At 42.2% G+C, this 23,090-nt stretch overlaps 1 protein-coding gene across 1 annotated transcript in view; it reads right to left on the bottom strand.

The window, feature by feature from the left end:
• Positions 1 to 23,090, bottom strand: part of mafa (MAF bZIP transcription factor a) — a 72,044-nt gene that overhangs the window by 10,493 nt on the left and 38,461 nt on the right. The window lies entirely within an intron of this gene.

Below are 23,090 nucleotides of genomic sequence, written 5' to 3'. Positions count from 1 at the left end.
GAGGAGCCGGTGCTTAAACAAAAGCAAACAAAGTGTTTCATCTGTCATGTTTGTCAGTGGGCCATATGTGCGGCGTAACAGCTTTTCTATCAGAGAGGTGGTAAACCACACGATATCACACATTATGGGACTCCAAAAGCAGCTCAGCACCGACACTTTGAGATGTCACAAGAGGCAACATGGCCATTCTTCAGAAACTCATGTTTTATGTTACGTGTTAGTCTCCATATTTTTATTTATTTTTTGTTTTTTTTGGTTCTATGAAGCAGACAAATCTATTGAAAAACTAAATTCAAGCTTAACTTGTGGTGATAAAACATAGAACATAAAACAATGATAAAATCCCTTCAGCTTTCAGATTTTTTATGTTCACTAAAACTGGGCTTTGGTCCATACCTTGTAATTCTAATTGAATGCGCTGAGGGGGTTTGGCACGGGGTGGGGTCGGCCCAGTATCCAGGCCAACCGCTCAGCATATTGTTTCTATGGCACCTGTCCCCCCAGATTAATAACTCCAAGGTCTGCGCTGGCAAAGCATGCATGGATACCAGAAATTACAATACTAATTCAGGACTAGGGATTTATACACCAGCCTCTCTTAGGATTTATGGCGAACTGAGCAAGAGAGCAGAAGAGAGAGAGAGAGGGGGAGAGGCAGGGGGAGGAGGAGAGACTAATAATGCTACGGAAAGTGATTAGCTCAATGGGAGAAATTGTGCGTTTGTAGTCGTGCGATTATTATTGTGTTTCTCATCACATAATGAGTTTGAACAATGCAGTTAATGGTATTATTGGCGGGCCACCAGAAACGGGGTGTATATAAGCTTGATAGCACTTTTTCATCAATAAATCACTCCAGTGCACATGGCAATATTTAAATCTATGTTATTAAAATTGTTGGAACAACACTATCAGATTTATGTTTTGTTATTTTATTATGGATTGATTATCATCATCACAGGCATATCTGATTTGCGTGGAGGCAGCTGGAGCGTGGTTGGTTTAATCCATTTTGATTGCTCTGCAGAGGAATGCCACTGCTTTGCTTGAATGGACAGCTACTTGCCGTGTGCTTCTGATGATTGGCTGAGAGGGGAAGTAAACCAAAGTGTTTTGCTTTCTTTCTTGTGTTCCTCCATATTTGTTAGTGTTTCTCTCTACCACAAAGAGATATGTTAACCTATAAAAAAAGCTGTTAAATATCTCCATCCTCTTTCCTGGTATTGTCTCAAAAGAAAATGAATTACAATGGAAAAACACATTCCTGAAAACGGCACGTGCTATTATTACCACCTCTTTTACTATACTGCAGGTCATTTATCTTGGCGAGACTTGAGACATAGAGTCTTTGTAATCGTTATTAGTTTGATGAAAGCATTATGAATCATTAAAACAAAATCCAAAAGTGGAAGAAAACAAAAAAAAAGAGGTGCATAAAAGGCAAACTGGCTCGTCCAAGTAATTTCAGCTGCATTAAAACAGACACAATGAGAAGAAAAGGTGTTAAACCAGAGAAACAGAGCAGCGAAACAGAAGGAGCAGGAGTGTGACGACCACCACGTAGACACACACTCTGCTCTCTGTTTACAAAATAGCCTGATGTGAATCTAATTATAATCAGTGTGTTTATTCTGTTTCGTGATGAATGTGTAAATTTAGGTAGTCCGGACAATGAGGGAAGAGATCAGTCTCAGCACGGAGAGGCATTCAAGTACGTCCGCTCACCGATACGGCAGCCGAATTACCGGCTCTCAGAACTGTGACAGCCCTGAAATTACAATTGAGTTTCACTCTTTCTCCGCTTTCACTCCTACCTCCTTCTCCCATCCTTGTTCTCCCTTCCTCCGTCTCTCTCTCTCTCTCTCTCTCTCTCTCTCTCTCTCTCTCTCTCTCTGTCTCTCTACCTCTCCCTCTCTCTTGTTCTGACGGCTCAATAACAGGTGCCATGCTAAGAGAGCTGTTACAGCTGTCCCTGAGTGGTTGTGTCAGCAGCAATGTTAGGGTTGAGCCTTCCAACCTGCTCACCATGCAGGAAAAAGGAAAGAGAGAAGGAGGGAAAAAAAGTCTCTCTGGTCCCCAAATGATGCCCGCTGGGAGCCATCGTGCGCTAAATTTCGCCGGGTGGCTCTCCCCCGTTTTCTGTCTTGTGGCCCCCGGACTCCGATTTACAGACAGAGCCATATTGGGCCTTTCTGCATGGTGGGGCCCAAGCAGCTGTGTTCAGCAGAAAAAAATGACAACAACAAAATAAAGAAATAAATAAACAAATCAAGAAACACATAAGAAAAGCGTCGTTGCAAATGCTCGAATAAGGACTTTTTGTGTGCCATCTGCAGAAAATGAACCGTGTAGTCGGACCTTGATTGCAGTTCGGCCTGACGATTCAAAAAAAAAGCTCCAACTGTTGGAAAATCCTCCCATCCGCATCAAAACAAATTCATAAAAGTTCTTGTGTGCCTCCCTCGACTTGAAGAGCCAATTTACTCTGCGCGACTCTGCTGATACTGATATCTCCTGCCTTTAACACAAACAAGGCGATCTGTCGTCATGATTGCTCATCTTTAACTCGCCTTTAAGCGCACTCCTTAAGATTTGAGAGGTTCTTGGCAAAATCTATGCAAATGAAGCTGCTTTGTGAAAAGACGCATCACTGTGCATGAAGCCTGGAGCGGGCAATAATCACAGACGGATTGTGTGCAAACAAGAGATGCTAAGCACCTCAAACCTCTGCGAGCGACAGAAACACACGGAGGGAAACACACCGCAGGGTGAAAGAGATAAGTCAAGCAGTCAGGTGATTGCTCAATATTTTTTCCGCTGATGAGCAGCAAAGCAACATTCCACATCCACATGTTTGCCTTTAAAACTTTTAGATTCTGTGCATTAACTCTGGAAATGAAATGAAAAATGTAGGTTCGCCATGGCGAGGGACGAAAAAGAAGACAAAGTCAAATGATCGGGCTTTTGATTTTACCTGTCACAAGCACACGAGCACGTGGACTCGGCATCTCAGCGTAATTTCTAAACCTTTTTTTTCTCCTCTCTTTTTAGACGGGAGGAGGGGTGGAGATATGTTAGCATATAGGTAATCTAAATTTAGCGTCCATACCATCATGGGGCGTTTCATTTTACACACACACAAAAAAAAATGATAAATTTCAAAGGTGACCTGATGGGTTTCATTACAGCTGATTGATCGGCTTTTGTGAGGGTGTCACGAAATGGGCAGAGGAGACATAGTACACCTTCAGGATCCTACGTAGACCGTCTAACCAACGGCACCTATAGACAGCAAGCTAGTGATGTGCAGTACATCTGAATGATGTGTCTGCAGGTTTCTTGATGCTTGCTCTTTTAGAATTAATTAAAAATACTCTTGTTTTGCTGCCTGCAGTTCGAACTTAAAATTTGATCCGAATCAGAAGAACTTGAATGTCAGTCACAAGGCAAAGGAAGTTTGCCATGAGTAAAAACAGCAGCGCAAAAGCTATGGAAACAACAGACAGTGGACCAAGTGCTGATATCCTTTACTTTCATGCCAACAGTTCTTTCCAAAAGAAGACAATTCATCAAAATTATTTTAACAAAACAAGGACATACCAGCTGTAGAGTTTAGTTTGAGTTTAGTTTTGTTTCTGTGTCGTGCCGAACATCTGGCCTGTCCCACATGGGATTACAGTACACCACTGGATTACAAAACATGCCTCTTCCGGTAATACATATAGCAGCGAACATAAATTAAATAAATGACCACATTATGAAGTATTATTTTATACTCAAAAAAAAGAGACAAAGATTTAAAATAACTTTTAAATGAACACATCCATGAACCGAAAGAACTTCGTCCAGGTAACCAATCTAAACGTTTCACTCAATCTTTGTGCATCATCAATATTTACAAAATCAATATGTTTTTTTTTTATACTACCAAACAAAGTATTTCTTAAAGTGAAACTCAATTCGAATGAAGGACAGTTAATACATCTTAAAAAAGTGGACAAACTGATATATTAATAAAGTTTTTATCAGTCCAGATATTACAAAAATGTTATTTATAACTGCTGTGTATTAGATTGTTAAATAGTTTTAGGTCATTTAGAGCAGATTTAGCATTTCTAACTAACGCTCCACTTAATGGAATAAATGAGCTCAGAGAAAAAAAAGTCTTGTTTCACAGGAATGACGGTGAAAGTTCGGGAGCAGTTATTTTTATGGATGTGTCTGCACTCTTTGTGAGTGTTTGGGAACAAAGCGGGGATCTGTGAATCTCTCCTATGAACTAGTAAATAACTCCTGCAATTCATCATGAGAACAAGAAGGAAATGTCAAGGGCACAGGAGTCCCTTTTTTTTTTTTGTCGAGGTCACACACAAAACATAAACAGTAACACGCATGCAAAATGCACACACACACACATACACACATACACACACACATTTACTGTACATGCTGCATTGTGACCACACTGCGCTACATAGAAGTTGAGGCATTGACAAATCACTGAGACCTGAAAGTGGGGCCGAGGTGGGACTAATTGAAATGAACTTTAGAAAAGGGGGGACACCTAATTAAAGATGAACTTTCTATCCTGTGTTTGTGTTGACATCATGGGGCCTAAATTTAAGCTCATCTTTGTTTGGCCAAACCTGGCGATGCAGGCAAAAGCACACTGCATCTGAACACAGAGAAGGAATAAGGTCATCGCTTTTCCTCAGTGAAAACATATTTTTCCTTGTCTCAAGTCACTCGCGACACTTTTCTGGGGTGTGTGATAGGGGCCCATTCATTATCTGCCGCTTTTCCTCAGAGAGATCGTAGCGCATATGGCGTCTTGTGTTGGGTGTGTGTTTACGTGTTTATCCGTGCTGGTCTGGGCTCGGCTATCGTCAGCAGTGTGCTTACTGGCATACATACGGCGTGTCCTTATGCACCTGCGTACGCGGGAGTGAGGGTGGGTGAGAAGGGTGTGTGCATACTTGCATTTGTTTGTGCCATTTATCGCCTGTTCTATTTTCTGTATTGCTTAGTCGAGGACACGGCCCAGTGCAGGAGCTGTGAAGTTTCCCAGTAACAGGCTAATTCCTCAGTGGCTGTTTAGAGTGTCTCCAGCAGTGCTAAGTGTTCTCCTCTCTGTGCCTGATCAGAAAACAGGACCACTTTAGTCAGTTTGTTTAAGGTCCCCCGAGAAGGCTCTCATATCCTCCCTCTACTCACCTCTTGCTTCTCCCTGCTCTGTCTCTCTCGCACTCACGAACACACAAACACACTCACGGTGCCACTTTCATGCTCCCTAACTTTCATGGCATATTAGATCAACAGAACTTGACATGTGTACATGGCTCAATTGGTAATTTTGCCTATTTTATTGTTATCATTATTTTTCAAAATCCCTGTTTTATGATAAACTTGTATTTTACATAAATGAGACGAGTCCATAATTTTTCTGTTTGCAGTTCATGCTACAATTACTGAAGCTTGGTTTCCTTCGACAGGAAGCGTACATACGGAGCTATAGAGTTGGTGCTGCACTAACAGAAATATTCAGATGTGTGGTGTGCATCCCTAAAAGCAACTATTTGCCGCTACATTTGATGGAAAGCTTTGAGTAAGCACGATGTGTTTGTGAATCTAAGGAATATAAGTTTGAGGTTAGGTTTTGAACAGACTGCAGCTAAATTCTGTGCCAAGGATAAATGTTTATGTGGGGTATATTAAACAATACAGCAATACATAAACAATGCATAAATTTTTGTTTTACTCAGTAAATTATACTCAAATGTTGTTTCTTTCACATAAATTAACAATCAAAGCCAGTAACTGCACAACTTCTGTTAATCTTATTGTCTGTCTTTCTGCTTTTTCTGCAAATTTGATCCCAATCACTGCAAAACTTCATGCAGAAAGAGTAACTTTAAGATGGAGAATATCAGATGTATGGTCCTGGCAAGCATAATAGCAGCTTTTCATCCCACAACCTGTGTGCGGACCTGGCTCATGAATGCACAAGGGTTATTAATGAAGGATAGTTCACATCAGGCCACAGCGAATTTCATCATAGTGCTAAAGGTGCTGTTTAAGAAGTAAGCTTGATGAATTTTATTCATTTATACAATTAATATCACAATTTAATTAGATATCATTGTGTGAGATGTTTGTGTTTGTGTGTGTGTGTGTGTGTGTGTGTGTGTGTGTGTGTGTGTGTATATGATCTTCACCCGGTTTCATCCGTCTCCACATACCGAGGTAATGTAGTGCCCTCATTACTGCTCCCCCAACACAGCTGCCTTATACACACGCACACTCTTACACATATGCACACATATGCTCACTCATACAATAATTACAGGTGATTTGGACACACTTTATTAACACTTGAATCATATTTTATTTCATTTTTTTTATACTTGCCTTGCACGCTGTGTAAGGATTAAGGATCGGCCAGTAAAACTGTATGTTATTCAAACTGCAGTATAGGCGTGGAAATTCCACACTGTTTTAATAGAATTGGAAAAAATCAACATTTGCAAGGGAAATTCTTTGCATAGAGAATTTATCCCACAACATGAAGACTCTCTGTTTTCTGTGGCCAGGCCTGCTATCCTTGTGTAAAGGTGAAGTTTCCTCACAGGAGCTGACAAGTGTGAAATTACGATAGGAAGTGCTTCATACCCTGCCATTTACCTTCATTCATTACCATGGCGTACACACACACACACACACACACACACACACACACACACACACACTCCCTGCAGTCCACAGCTCACTGGCTGATATGGCAGTCATTCCTTTAACCAGAAGTCGAGGAAAATACCACACATATTATTCATGACAGTTTTGCCTTCAGAATCTCTCAAACTTTGGTGGAATCCTCAAAGGCATCTGCTTGCCTTTGGAGTGTTATTGAATGTAGAGGAACAAAGGTGCAAAGATATTGGAAAGGAGGTTGGAAGTAGAGTTAGACCTACATGGATTATAGCTCATCTATACCACTAGTCTCCAGCCCAGGAACTAGATCCATATGATGTTCAAAGGAGCACTGGACCACAGAGATTTTCTACCAAGAGGTGAGACAGGTCACAGGGCACAGCATTGTCCTCTGAGGGGATTCGCTTTCATTCTCTCTCTTTGAAATTATTTCATTGCAAAAGGCACACAACTAGATACACAAAGACACCTAATGTATATTTACAGGCTAAAACCATGGTGCAGTTTTCCTCTCCAAACATGGAAACAAGTCTCTCAGGATAGGATAAATAAAAATTGTCGCTCTGTTTTCTCCTCCCTAGTTAGTGTGTTGTCTGAAGGTTATCCAGCTGACTCTATGGCCACAGGAACTGAGGAGACGCCGGGCGGTCATAAGTCTTTGTCTTTGAAGACTGCACGCTGTGTCCGTATCGCTGTTGCAGCGTAATTGATACAGGCTCACGCTGTTGAGCTTAACGGAGCCCCATCATGGCCTTCCACTCAGATCTCTCACAGCTGTAGGGCTCAGAGTACTGAGCTCCCACAAAATCACACAAGCGTGTGCAGGCGCACATACACTCACACTCGCATAACACCCAGCTGGCTTCTGGCGAGATCACAGCTAAAGAGATCCAGAGCGGAGCTGGTTAGACTAACACTAATGGAGATGAGCTGCCTGGTTAGCTCAATGGAAAATTGAGCAGAGTTGATGCTTATTTCATCACAGCAGTGGGCTGTTCCCCAGGGAATACACAGTCAACTTACACTGATTTTAAATCTTTCTGAAATAAAGAAAAAAAATATTGTGGTGTTTGTGAGGAGCTGGCTGGCCCACTGCAGACAATGCTTTACAATTTGAAGTGTGCTGTGTGATTTTCTTCTAACTGGCGTGCACAAAGGATATATTTGTAAGGACACGCTGTGCTCAGTCGGAGTTCTTCCACTGACAAGCGGCTCTTCTCACTCGGCTCCTTAGTAGCAAATGCATTAAATCATGTCACCAGCCAGTCCGATGAAATCTGGGCCACACCTGAGTGCATATATGCCCTGCCCAGCAGCACTGTAGCGTAGTAAAAACTACCGAGGATCACTGGCAAGCAGGAGGAGGTCCTCTGCTTTTATCCCTCCGCCTGACATTCTGTGACATTTAAGAAGTCGTTAAAGGTGTGAGCGTGTGGAGTGGGAGAGCACAGCTCCTCAGGCAGAGAAAGACCCTCAGCGCTGTCACCAAATAAAACCTTGTTGGATGAACTGATTATGCTGTCAGAAAAATCACAGCATTACATTACACTCACCTCAGAAGATATATTTACTGTGTTGACAAACCATGTACGGTGGTGTGCGCTGTAAAGACGCCTGTGGCAGCTTAGTGTTATAATTCAGTCCCGTGGCCCATGCAGATAGGAGGATGCACCACAATTATCAGACGGAGTGCAGTCCATCCACAGCCTGGACTGTTCTGCCTGTGTTTGTCATGGCCGGTCTTGGCTGTGACACAAACACAGAGGGTCCACAGAAGATAAGAGTCTCCTCTTTTATGAGCCTCTTCCTCTCCACCAACAAACAGCTATTAAAGTGCGGCCTGATCTGGCTCCTGCTGGTGCTGCTGACAGCTAATGTCCTGCTATTTGTCCATCTCTGGCATCCCTCTCCATAAAGGCCTCGCTGTAAAAAGCCCTGCTGACCTACATCGTTAGGGGCCGACCCTGTCTTTACAGCAGTAAATGTTTGTTTAGGGGCAGTCCCCTGTTCTGAAGTAGCGATTAGCCTTTGGTAGAGAGAGGAGCCCTCAGGTTCAAAGCCCTTCCTCCACTGACAGGCTGTCAGCTCCAATACTAACAGAAAACACAGACAGAGAAATGCAGAGGCAGAGACAGGACAGTGATTACAAAGCCTCAGCTCTCTGCTCAGGGCCCTGCACTGCTTCTCTGGAGGGAAAAAAACACTACCCTTCTCAGCCCAATGAACTGACAACTAGATGTGTACAGGCACTGTAGTGGGGAAGTGGAAAGAGCTCCTCTACCACAAAAGGTAGATCAACATGGTTTGCCCAGACAGCACACCAGAATGCACAGCAGCTCTTACACCTGTGATAAAAACAAACCAGAATGCTGGTAGAGTGTTGTGGATGTTAATTATGTGAGAGTTACATCCTTCCCGTCTAATTGTCAGTTTAACAGTGCAACAGACCAGCCTCAACTCCTTTACCTGCTCTTTATAAAAGGCTAATTTCTGTCAAACTGAGAGTGATTAGCTGACTATTTGGACAACGTAGAATCAACCAGAGCAACAGTGTGGGCGACACTTTCTGCTAAGGCGTACATATTCTCTATTAATATGATGCTTATTAGCATGCATATTAATAGCATATTCCCTCTTTGTCAGTCATTATAAAGCACTTATTAATGCCTTATTTTGGAGGTTAGGGTAATAATAAGCAACTGAGTAATAGTGAATATGTGTACCTTAATATAAAGTGTTACCAAATTATTGTGCATGTTTGCAACACAACTCCAAATTATATTGACAGTCATTGTAATTGTATGTTGCTTGATACGTCGAATCGTACAAACTTGCGCTTTTTGATGGCAGTATTTTAAACTTTAAAATTTTCACCATGCTACATGCTTTTACCCCACTCCAAAGTGATCTAACACGGCACCACTGTTGGGTGTGGTCGAATAACACAAGTGAAACTGGGTAGAAAGTTTAGATCAGAAATCAACGGTGCAGCACTGCTCTGCCATGAAAGAGTGAGGCCCATTCATGATGAGGTGTGTGTGTACAATTGTGCCACTTTTAACTACAACCCTCTTACTTTCCATCACACTATTTAATGTCAAACTAGACAGTTTTGAGTGTTTTCTTCTTCATGTAATGTGTACATTTTAAGTCGCAGTGCTCATTTCAAGACATTTCAGGAGCCCAGGCTCGTAAATCAATCATCTAAGCCTTTTTTTTTTTTTTTTTTTTTTTTTTACATCTTGTATCCAGGGACCTCACTCTCCTCTCCCATAATGCACAAAGCCTCATGCATGTACTGTGTGACTCTAAGTAGTGAGAGTGAAAGTCAGCCAGGTCACAGTTAGACCTTTACCCATCAATCTGAGACACACGCTCTCCACACGGGGAGGTCCTGACATTCCCACAATACACGCAGAGGTAATGGAGTCCCAAAGATGCCTGAGGGGACATAAGTCACAGAGAAAAGAGATGGTGACAGAGTGACAAAGGCCCGCTACAGCTTGGGCGCCTCCAGCCTCAGGTACAGGCCCAAAGAGGTAGCTCAAGTCCCAAATCCTTTGTGGTAACCAGCTCAGGTCTGTCCTCAGCCACGTCCCTCATCACATGCAGAGAACAGGAGGGCTTTATGATGGATGTTATAAAGTTGATGGCTAGAGGTTTGGGGGTTTAAATGGGGAGCACATCTGTAATATCCTGTGTGGCCTCTCAACTGTTACAGTATACATTTAAAATCTCTCTCTGTCTCTGTCTCCGTCTCCAGGATGACAGCCACAGGCCTACATGCTGCTCTTGTGAGAAGGCACAGAACACTCTTAGCGGCTTCCTCCCCACAAGACAGATGCATAACACAGAAACCTTCTTCATCTGTACAAAAACATCCCCCACTACTTGTGCCTACAACTGAACATGTACAGATTTAATAGCAGCTTTCCACATCATAAGCAGCTGCACACGGCTCTTCTTTGTGCAACCACAACGTGTAGACATAGTGGCAACACCAACGAGCCCTTATCGGCTTGCTGAGGACATATACGTTCACATTATGCATTTAGGCACGCATCAACAGACCAATGCAGTGATGTCTTTTACAATAAATACATTTAGTCACTACAGTAAAGAACATTAAAAAAATGGAATATGGCCATATTGAGAGCTCCCTTGCCTTTATAGCCACTTTTGATGAATAATTCAAGTAGCACTTTGAATTATTTACATAAAGGTTATAGTGTAATGTTATGCAAAAAACCTAGCTTGCCTGTTAGTGTAGCGCTGTCTTGAAGTTATGGGGTGATTTTTCTAACCCCCCATGATAACATATGCTGTTCTACATGCCCTAGCTGTTGTTATGATATGGATTTCATTACTCTAACTATCAACACCTGGGAACACCATGGCTTCTAATACAGCACAATTTTCAGGAACATTAATTCTTTTTTGTTTCTTTTTCTTTTTTTTTAACTCACCGTGGTCTGACCCAAACCTGCCAGGGCTAAAGCCAAAACTAAGCGCTCAGACATCTGGTCCCTGTAATCCTCTTACAACTGCCCCCCACACGTCGTCCTCAATGGTGAGACTGTGGTGTATGTGACATTGTGACATGGCAATTAACTTATGTCCATCGATTGTCCAAAAGCAGCTTACCCTAGCAAGGGTCAAGGAGCAGGCTTAGACTCTAAGCATTGAACAAGACAGGAGAAGATAGGTCAAGGGGCAGTCACACCCATCTGACCAGAGTGTATATACAGTAAATGACTACACACATGCGTTGACTCTAGGTGTTTGTGTTTCACTCGAATATTTAAATACATATTTCAAGCGATGAAGAGCATGGTTGAGTAACGCATTAGAATATATGAATATGAGTATGAATTCTAAACAAAACTGAGGAAAGTATTAGGTTCATTTGTTTAAAAATAGACAATAGACAATAGTCACACTTTTTGAAAATACAAAGAAATGGTTATACTTAACATTCATGTAAAAATCAACCTAAAAATGCCTATCCAAGACATACCCAAAGTAAATTGATAGCTGTTCCTAAACCAATTGGAGTACATGCATTGCCCTTTTGAATTAAAACACTGAACTTTTATCCAAAGCAGCCAAATAGATGCTTGCAGATGACACGTATCTGGGACTTATTAGCTGGAAAACACAATAGGACCACAGCATGAAGCCTTACCCTAGTCCAAGATCAATACAAACTGATAGTAATACCACAGAAACTGAATATTTTTATGTTTTCTCTAATGGTATATTTTCGTATATTATTTACTATCTATCTCATATTCATCGTAAATATATATTTATATTCATGAAATCAAAATTATGTCCATCAATATGCATGTTTAAGATATTTTTACTTACTATTCTATGTCTTCATATTGAGGCCATTTACTATATTAATCATTTTAACTTGTGCGTAATGACGCTATTATCACTGACATCCTTGATTTGAGGTCCCAGAGCTATATATAACTCCCAGTCATCTTCAAAATTGTCTGTGATTGACTCAATGTTTACACAAGAAGAAAAGGATGCTTTTAGTTAAACTGAGACTGTTATTGGCTCCTGGTTCCTCTGGTTGCAAGGCTACATATGTCACATAAGTGTTCATTTGAAACCTAAGACTCCAGAGAGTAACTGGAGACAAGATAATGCCCTTCAGCATAACATTTTTGTCAGAGTGTTATCAGTCTGTGGATCACTGAGAGATGTAACTGGTGAGTTGCCTCAATGTTATATCAATTTTAAACATGATTTTCCATCTGCTCTTGGTGTTTAATATGCTTCCTGTTGGGATTGTCTCTTGAAGTGGTTTGCATCAATTGATTCACAGGAATCTAAGCTTGCTAACAGTGTATAATATGAATATAAATGAGAGTATGTGTCAACAGACAGGTAGAAAAACAAACAAGAAATGCCCGGATGGCCCACAGGTGGGTCATAGGAACAGTAAGGAAATGGTAAATGGATCAGTAAAAAGGATTATAGCATCATGCTATCCTGAATGATGTTACAACTTTAATATGTTTGATAAAATGGCATGATATCCTTTATTTTATTTTACTGTCTGTCCATTAGATGTGTGTCAAGCCAGATTTTGTGAAAAGCAGCAAGAGAATGACATGGGTCTGTTACACTTCCTTTCTGTCTTTCTCTGTATCAAATAAAATATTTCAATTATTGAATTTGAAAACTCCAACTGATGAAAAAACACAAGCATTAAATCTGATGGACAAAAAGTTAAATCTAATCATCCCATCTGAAATTTGTTAGTTTGTTAGTGGAACATTTAATAGGTACTTGGCCGCTTCTCTGTAGTGGCTCATATGGTTTCATTGGTTTACAAGCAAATACATCAGCACAAAAAAAAATCAGCCTTTTGGGCTCATGTGCACATCTGTGTTTTCTTCTGACTCAGCCAGTCGAGTACTCACACATGTGAGTCATGTTAAAATTATATGTTCATACAGCTCTTGGTGGCTTTTAAATCTGTAGTGGACCTAATGTCTCAAATTTGAAGATTTTTTTTTTTTTGTAATGTGTTTGATGCTCGGTGAATTTCCTTCATTGTTTTACACCCATTTCTTTTTGTAATGCTTGTGTGTGGGCAATGTGGATCTCTATACCAGAGAGCTGCTTAACCCAACACTGTTTCTGGGGTTTTGGTAAGTGATTTGTGGCGAAAGCAAAGCATTTGTTTTATATTTTGTTCAGAGATTATGTTGCTCATAACAACACTGCGCTACATAGTACATGGAGTTTCAAGAATGAACATAATGACACACACCCCATTAAGGCATCTTTATTCCCGGGTATCTATAGAGTAAAGGCACAGTTGTTGCCAGTGAAGAGTAGAAAAGAGAAAGGAGAAGTTTGTGAGCAACAGGAAAGCTTGAGTGAGTGCCCTGAGATAACAGAAAGGAAACTGCACTGTCCCTGCCACGGTACACGACCCTGCTGTCATCACTCACAGGAACATCCTCCATCATCCAAGCTCACATCTCAACGTTTTTCATTTATTACATGTTTCACATGTTAAGTGTGCAAACCTCCAGGGTGCAATTTTTAGCAGCGGCAAACTATCAACAAATCTTTGTTCCTCCCCTGGCAGAGCGCTTAGTAGAAGCGATAAAAGCTTTTTGAGAGAAACAGACTGGAACAATGGAGGGGACTATACTCTAAACGGCTTCCTGTTGCGCTGCAGCACAAGATTGAGCACTGCTTCAGAGGAGCAGAGAGAGAGAGAAAGGCGTTTCATATCATGGGCACAGAGAGCGAAGTAAGGGATACACGCAGTGAATGAAAGTGAGAGAGACACTTAAAACAAACAGTTTATTGACTCTGCTGGGGAGAGCTTGTGTGAGAAGTGAGAACAGTGCAAAGATGCATGCGTGTCTACAGAGGCATGTCTGTAGTCGTCTACACAAGCATCCCCCAGTCCTCACAGCCACTTAACACCCTGCCCAAGGGAACTCAAGCGGCTGTTGTTGCAACGTCTCAGGGGTAAAAATACTAAAGAGCCAGACACTTTGAACAGAACTGTGTTTTAGATGTATCTGTATCGTTAAATGATAAAGGACAATATACATTTGGCCATTAATGAAGCACCAATCCGTGTGGAGCCATTTCTCATATTCATAGAGGTTAAGACTTGCTGAGACTGTGTTCTCAGATGAAAAGATGAGAGGCAGAATCAGCTGTAAAGAACTGCTTAGAAGATATGCAAACACTGCTTCCACGGACCAGGCAACTTTCCGCTCTTTGCATCTTTTTCAGTCAGGATTTATAGTTTTGAAATCTCAAAAAGTAACGCAGGATTCGTTTTGGGACCTCAGAGATAACACGTCACTTTGCTTTGTATGCAGATTTGCATCCATGTCTCCTGAAAGTAATGTGCATATTCAACTGATTTCCATTAGCATGTACGTTTAACTAAATCTAATCAAATATCTGCTGTTTGTAAGACTGTTTCCGTCCTCCTTTTTTTTAAACCACGTTTTAATTCGTGCATCAAAAATCCAAAGTGGAAATGCCAAAGTTGAAAAAAAAAGTTGAAATTTAGCAGAAGTTGGTGTATTGATAAAATAACAAAGTGTGTTGACTATGACTTACATGAAGCGTGTGACTTAAACATCACTCAAACTTCCCAATTTCCTTGAAATTTTGTCAAAATTTGGATTTGATTTAGATGGAAACTTGACTATTGTATTTCATTTGTTTTCTTGAATTTCTGGCTATTAGCACTAAAGCATGATTGACACTTTTTGCCTTTGTACAGGCAGCTCAACGGTCTCGAATGAAGGGATGTGTTGATGTTTTCAGTATTTAAGCAAGAAAAAAGTGTGTTAGTGGCCTAAACCTAACATGTGGCACACCTCAGCTTTTATTCCTTATCACCCACCCCAACCTCCTCTCTACAGTTTTTCCTATTCATGAATAAGAAAAAATGCAAGTGAACCAAATCTGAGGAGAAATTCTGTTTCTCCAAAAAGTATTTGATGAAGAAACTTAGTAGTATACAAATCTGTGTCGTTGGAGACGGGGTTCAGATTTGACATGTGTCGCATGGAGATATGCCACCAAGCTTGGACTGCTTTAGCAATCTATACTCCTGTAGCTCCACAGTCCCCTACCTAATTATAGTCAGCAACTGTTAATGACTGAAGGAGTGAAATATTCTAACCCCCATTTCTCATCCCAAACTGGCAGAGTGTCCCCCTGTAGGAACCCGTAGCCTTGAAGCAGAATCCTTGACAGGGCCTCACCCAGCTTAAATACGGGGTGTTCCTTATTAGCGCAGTGCCCAAGATAGGACTGTGAAGGCTGGATAGGTGAGAACTCCCTCAGGGGAAATAGGAAGGATAGATGACACTTTGGCTTTGACTCAGACCTATTTGGATTTAGTAGCACTTTGTCACTGTCTTGACTTGCAGACATAAAAATGGAGCTGCCACTAAGGCTCTGCCCCACACATCTGGTTAAGGAGAAAAGAGCATGCATACACAGACTTAAAAAAGAAGAAAAGAAAATATCAATGTAACTTTAATCACATCCAGGCCTATAAATGTAACTCTGCTGCTGTAGTAATGGTAATCAGAAACAGACTGGTCCCGTTAGGAGCCAATCTGCTCTCTGTTTTTCATTAAAATGCTGGCCACTACTTCTCACATCTCTGTGTGCATTTAAATAGTTAATGGACTGCCCATCCGCTTGGCTACTGTAGGTTGGGGGTCCTGGAGGAGGCTGGGTGGAGCTCTTCAAAAGTTTCTTTTTCAGATCAGAAAGAGTGACTTTACCATCTTGCAATATTCATGATGTGTTTAGGAACTCTATACCCTTTCCTGGCTTTGAAGTTAAAGCAAAACCAGATTCCATCCGTCTGTTGAAAACCCTTAATCCCTTTGACTGGTCAGTAATTGGGCACCAACATAAATACATACAGTATATATTTATATATTTTTTATTTCATTCCTTCTTGTTGTTGTTTTTCTTCACGCCTTCAGAGAAGGGGCGTACCTTCATGTGCTAATTCCCGTCTGTGGAGCCATGAGTTGTGAAAAATCTGCTTGTCTGTACACTCATCGTGTCAATTCAACTAAAAATTTTAAATACGCTGACCGAGTCCTTTTTTTTCCCCTGTTTTTTTTTTCTCTTCATCTAAGCGTGCTGAATATACGTCTGGTCATACGTTCACTGGCCGTGTTCAGAAGGAATACTGGCCATGGGTTCAAGTGAAGTGTGTAGTCACTGCTCTGTGTGTGAGGATCAGTATAGAGTAATTCTATACAGGTCCAGGATACCAGGTAGGAAGTCTGAATTCTAGCACTGGACCCATATGGAGACTTAGTACAGGCAGCAGGACCTCTTTGAAGGAAACTATAAAATATTAAGGGGAAGTGGATACCTCACTTGGCTTAATGCAGACATGAGTCAGGCTACACATGGGCTCATAAGATAAATCCTCGTTTTCTTTCTTTTTTATCTCTTTCTCACCCTCTCCTCCCCTCGCTCTGGGTCTCAGTCTGTGTGGTAAGAAAAGGGTCATGGAGCTTTGAGCCACACAGACTTCAAGCGTGTCTGTCTGCTGTTGGCCGTCTTCCCACAGGCAGAGGGTCAAGTTCCTCAGCCCCTCCACCCCGCAAACACCAGCCCCACCTCTTCTTATTTCTCTTCATCGTATTCTTCATTTTAGAGGAACCAAATCAAACTTTGTTCTGCTTACTCAAGTACAGTATGTGCAATAAATAAGATCTTATTCTGATTACTGTTCTGATTTACCTTTTAGTGGCCACAAAACGAGCGATGTTCCTGATTTTCAGCCTTCTCTTCCCTCTGCTTCGATAAATACAGGAAACTGTTCACTGTTCAACAGATACTGCTAATGCTGCACAAATTGGTAATACTGTTTAGAGCTGAAACAATCAGTTGATTAATCGATTAGTCAATCAACAGAAAATTAATCTGCAAGAATTTTGGTAATCCATCATTTGTGAGTTTTTTGTAAAGCAAAAAAGCTAAAAGTTTACTGATTCCAGCTTCTGAAATTTGCTGTTAATACTGGTAGTAATAAACCGAATAACCTTTAGGTTTTGGCCTGTTGGTCAGACAATAAAAGCAGTACGACGATGTGGCTTTGGGCATTTTTCACTGTTTTCTGACATTTTATGGATCAAAAATTAATTGAGAAGACAATTGGAATAGAAATCGATAATGAAAATAATCCTTAACATATACATCACTGATAGAGATTAAAGAGAGGGAGAGAGCAGAGTGTAGATTTTGTGGCAGTCTGAAACTGGACTGAGTTTAGTTTCTCAGCACACAGAGCAAAAGAGAGAGAGAGAGAGCACTATACAGAATACATCCATCAAACTGGTGCCACTGAGCTCTGGCTGCTTTTAACCCTACAGCTATCTACCCCTCTGTCTCCATCCATCCATCTCCCCTCCTCCTCTCTCTTGCAGGACTGCTCAAAGTTACTGATACACAGTATGCCAAGCCAGATGGTCAGCCACACGGTCGAAGCATGTACCACTCGGTTTCAACACCCCTCTAACAAACCCTCCTCCCTGCTCCAGATGGCATGCCGTGCCTGGTTCTAATGCCACAGGGGGACTGCGACGGTATCAGTGTGACTCGAGTCCCTTGGGGCATGGTCCGTGTGCACGTGTGTTTGGGTATGCGCATGTGAGTGGGTGTGCTTGTCCCTTAAGTGCTCTTGTTTGGTTGTGTGTTTTCGAGAGTCCCGGCAATCAAGTGCGCGTGTCTCGTGGGCTGCTGATTTCTCCCCTTTGGCCAAGTTTGGCTGCTGTGGTTCAATATGGAGTTCTCTCACTAATAATCCTCCCCACTGAGCCTCACTGTTTAAGTAAGTGATTTCAAAGGGGGAAAATAGGGCCTGTGAAGACATGTCGTAGATTTCCAAAGACACTTCAGTGCTGGACGTGTCATCTGTGGTGCAGAATATAAAGAACATTTTCCTTTAATGTAGTTTCTCTCACTGTAGCCTGTCTAACAAATGAATAAGCAGAGTGGCAACTTTTGCAAATAGCACCGATGACTGCAGAGATTTGTTTTCATTGTTACGGCTGTGGAACAGCGCTAAACTTAAAAGAATCAGCTTCAAACACAAAGAACAGGAAACTACATCTCAAGAAACATAACTGAACTAGTTATCACACCAACTCAATGATACGCTTTAAAAACAGCTACAGCCATAGTACATTTATACTGCACAAGAATAGACAGATACGGTAGAATTGCTGACCCCTAAGGAGCCCCTCAGGTTCACTGTGCATCAGTAGAGCACTGTGTTCATCCAGGCAGAACACTGAAGTCATGTTTCAATCAGCCGTTTATGCCTTATCATCTGCGGCTCACTGGAACATCAGGTTGGCTTTTAGTTATAATGCAGCTCCCACTGTCACCCTGCTGATTTCTTCATGCTGACACCACTTTGCAGGTGCGGCTCTCTCCACCACCCCAGCCTGCTCCAGTGTGCTGAGGCTTTTCTGGCACTTTTGACATTACTGTGATCTAAGGTCCATATTTATGGCAACATGAATTCTCTTTAGTGTTCAGGTGTGTGGGATTATGTCTTCCAGAAAAGTAGAAAAGTTCTCGTTGCTGCTGTTCTGCAAAGTAGCCATGTGTCAAAATGTAGTCATGACAAAATGTAGTCAGGCCTCTTCCCTTCTTCTTGAGGTTTATGTTTAAAATCCGCCAAAAACAATCATATTTATTTAAAGTACCATTTGCAAATTCACAAAAGGTAATTGTAGAGCATATTTCAGTGTAGACTTCTGCTTGATTCTGCAGCCCAGGGTGAAATCTAATTTGCTGAGGTAGAAGAGATTTTTTCCATTGTCAACCTAGTGTTTAATTCTGCTCAGTGTGCAGCGCCAACATTGTGCAGAATCACCTGCTCTTTAGCATTAAATGAAAAGGAAACAGACCAAAGGAGCTGCACGGTAGTGTTTGTGTTTATTGTTAGAATAACCGGGGCGGCTATCCCCTGCTGTGTGTATCCTCCTGCTTTGCCCTGCAAATGTCAAGGGGCTTTGAAAAGCAGTGAAAGGGGAAACCAGAGGAGGAACTGATCACCCTTCTAAATTAAAAAGCAGTTATGAATAATCCTCGCTGGAGACTCTACTTAAATTAATGCCTCAATTAGATTGGGAACATTAAAGGTAGTAATGATTCCACTCCTCTGTATTGTAATTTAAGGCCTGCTTGCTCTTTCCTGGGAAAGCAGCTCTTTGCAGTGAATGTATTAGAGTAGATTAATGAGGGGAGGATATGGAGGTGACTAGCAGTGAGAGCCAGGCCACTCTGCACCCTCTCTTCTCACACACCCTTAATGGCGTGGAAAGAGGAGGTTTATCAATCATGCGGTCTTTGTCAATCAGAGATTGCAGGATACTTTTGCCAAAAGTTTTGTACATAACTCTTGAATGTAACTTTTCAGAAACTGCGCCAACTGGAACAAAGAACCACATACAATAAAAAATGCTTATGGCTGCCACCTGGGAAAGGGCACAATTCAATCAGGGCCATCACCTCACTGCCCTGCTGTGAGTCACTCCGTGGCTCCACCTGAGCGCTGGGGTGGGGTTGTAACGATCGCTGCGTGTAAGTGATCCATCCCTAATCGATCCAGACTGTCAGCATGGACTAGACATTCACCTCTGCCTGTTATCTCTATCTGTAAGGAAGCCTGTCTCAGTCACGGCACTGACCACAGCCTAACCTAGCTGGTCAGCTCCAGTCACATCCTACTATGGCCGAGAAGAGCCAACCATGACTTCCAGCCAGGTTCTTTTGGGTTTGGATCTGGGTCTAAAGTCAGGTTTAACTTTGGGGAAATTAACAGCGGGGGGATGTCGGCTGGCTTATATTGCATTAACAGGTTAAATCTACGGTGACCTTATTTTTGGTGAAGCAGCATGATAATTGGAAGTCCTGCACAACATAGGGGATTACCATGTTTATCCTCCTATAATCCCCATAAACATTAAGACACAACAAGCTACATGCTGATTAGCTTCAGGCAGGAGCAATCAATCACGATAGATAAATAGCCCCCTGGCTTTCTGTCCACATGAAAGGCAGGTAGGTAAACAGCTAATATCTCGCTGCTGAGGACTTTCTGTGGCTTTACCACATCTACAGGCACCATGTGAAGTGAATGAATACCCCTCACTGGTTAACGTCTACAACACAGCCAAATCACGCTTACAACAATAAATCTTTATATGCTGCGTTTTTCAGTAACATTTTGGATGAAGTTTGTAACTTTAAATTAAATTGGATTTTTTTATGCGAGTAATTCAAATAAATAGTCAATTCTTTCCGTAACTCCTAGTTGACAATCAAAAGTGTAAACATTTATCACATGCAGCAGGCCTGTGGGTAGGATGGCTCCTTTGGCAGACAGGAGGCCATTTTGCCATGCTGCATATTTGCCCATTCAGACGGGGAATGGGCAGAACCCCTCAAGCAGAACATATTCAGGGGTGCGTTTTGAGGACTTCATGTTTGCAAATGACTTGCAGGTACACACATAAAAACCCCTACCTGCTCTCGATAAAGAGACTTGTTGAAACCCAGACAAGCGCGGCTGCTCAGCGACTCTAACCAGATGCAGGATGGAGGAGACAGGTTGTGTGGGGAGATGGAAGAAGGAGGCGGGGGGCAGGCATACGCTCTCTCCTTGTCCGTGCGACGCCATGATAAGGAGACACTAGAGCTTGTTTACATGCAGCAATGGGAAAACAAATTGAAAATTCCTGCCGGGACGCAGATGCATATCAAAACAGGATTATTTTAGAAATAATCGCCCATGCCACAAACTGTCACCAGCTAATCTCCACTTTGTTAGAATTCAAATTACTTTCCCATGTTTACATTGCCATTACTGCAAGGGCAGAGACTAGGGACTCTATGGGGGCCTATTTGCACAAGAGTAGCAATAAAAAAAAACAGATAAAATAAACTTTCCATAAATATTCCAGACCAGAGAGAATGCTCAGGTCCTATTGGTGCAATAGGAATATTGAATAGGAGAAGCTTTTGGAATAATGGAAACCGAAAGGCGCAGCTATAAAGCAGAGGCAGCAGACAGATTGAAATGGTGATGGTCAGTCAGACTGGGGGTGAGATAGACTGGCAAAGGGAGGAACCAATCAGAAGTGGTCAGGAAACTGTTGGAATAGCCTCTGCTGACCTCCACCTGGCCAGGCTCAGCAGGGTCGAGCCAAGCAAATCTGGACTTGGCTAAGGAGAATAGAAGTGCATTAAGTTTGAACTCTGTCGGAGGCAGAGGCGTCTCTCGTCTCTGGATCAGGTTGCCAGTGTTTATCACTTCTAGCTGTGCTGGCACTGAGGGCAGACACACTATCCCTTATCCAGGGCTGTCAGTCAGCGGACCGAGCCATCTCACACATAGCATCAGCCTGCTTCAGCACTGGAGGGAGCCATGGAAAAACACACAAGGCTCATTGCCCCATATCCAACCGATCAATGGGGCTTGTCCTTAAGTGAGAACGGAAGTGCAAACCTGTGCGAAGCAGTTCTCATGTATCAGAAACCCCGCCAAGTCATTACGATGTTAATTTCTGATTATGCAGGTAAAAAAAAAGATAAATACAAATTTACACTTAACTGGACTGAAAAAAAGGCCTGCTAACACTCAAAATCAAAGACAAGTAGTCCCCCCTTCAGCAGCATTACAGATACAGTCAGTCTGCATGCTTCTCTGTAACTCCTTTCTCGTGGTCAGAGTCTCTGCGCTAGCCTATTTGTTGCTTTGCCGTGCTGTCATAGAGGTTGGCCTTATGGTTCCCAGAAGGATAGGGGATGTGTCTTGTGGTGAAAACCACACTGTGTGACAGACACAGAGGAGACATGAGGAAGGCAGTTCTCATCCATGTTCACTGCAGCAGTGGTCACATCAAAGACTATTAACTTGTTTTCCCTGTTGTTCTCCAAAGGCGCCGACATTCTTATCCTAAAAAATTCTGGACAAATTCACAAACAAATTCACTTAAGAATTACGCATGCACAATCTACGAAAAACATTTTTTTTAGGCCTGAATATCGCAACGGGTGACCAAACACATTTTGTGAGAGTTAACCCCCGAGTGTCCAGTTGACACTGCTGGGCTGTTCCCGTGGAGCATGCAGTCTGAGAGGAGACGCTGTGGTGGTGACTCGAATCTACGGCTCTGCTGTGACTTTGCTCTTATGTTCCCAGCCCTTGCCTGAGGCGGCAAACGGCTTTGCTCACTAAGGGAGAGAGGTGGTGGAGAGGAGGTGGGTGCGGTGTGGGATGGGAGGGGAGAGCAGACAGAGGTAGGTTAGATTAGGTTTGACAAGGTAATGCTTTGAAAAGGGGCCTGTTAGATGATTTATTCTCAAACACCTCTCCATAATGGGCTAGTGCGTGTTTCTATTAAGGCTGATGGAGACGGCGCTACGCTCACTTTCTTAGACACTCAGTGGTCTGCTGTGCTGTCTGTCCCTCCTTCATATCTTCAGTCTCTTCATCTTTTTTTCCCACTTCTCAACGACTCTCCCTTATGCACTCCCACAGAGATGCACACATGCAAGTTCTCCCCGCTCCTCCTCCTCCTCCTCCTCCTTTACTTTCTTTAACATTAGTCACTTATCAAAGATTCCCAACAGATATTTTGTCAGTTGGTTCAACTTTGGATCTGTAACAGCAGAACAGACACGCAACATCATAACTCAGGAGACAGAGCTTTGCTGGAGCTCACGTCTTTCTGTCCTCAGACTCAGCGTGAGACTTAGCGCCTACTAGCTGCGTGTGACTGCTGCTGTAACTAAGCCAACAGAAGCCTGTCTTTTTAAAT

Source organism: Chaetodon auriga, chromosome 1, assembly GCF_051107435.1.
Source record: "Chaetodon auriga isolate fChaAug3 chromosome 1, fChaAug3.hap1, whole genome shotgun sequence".
NCBI lineage: Eukaryota > Metazoa > Chordata > Actinopteri > Chaetodontiformes > Chaetodontidae > Chaetodon > Chaetodon auriga.
Note: the sequence above shows the minus strand (reverse complement) of the source record. Positions and strands in the feature narration are given on the sequence as shown.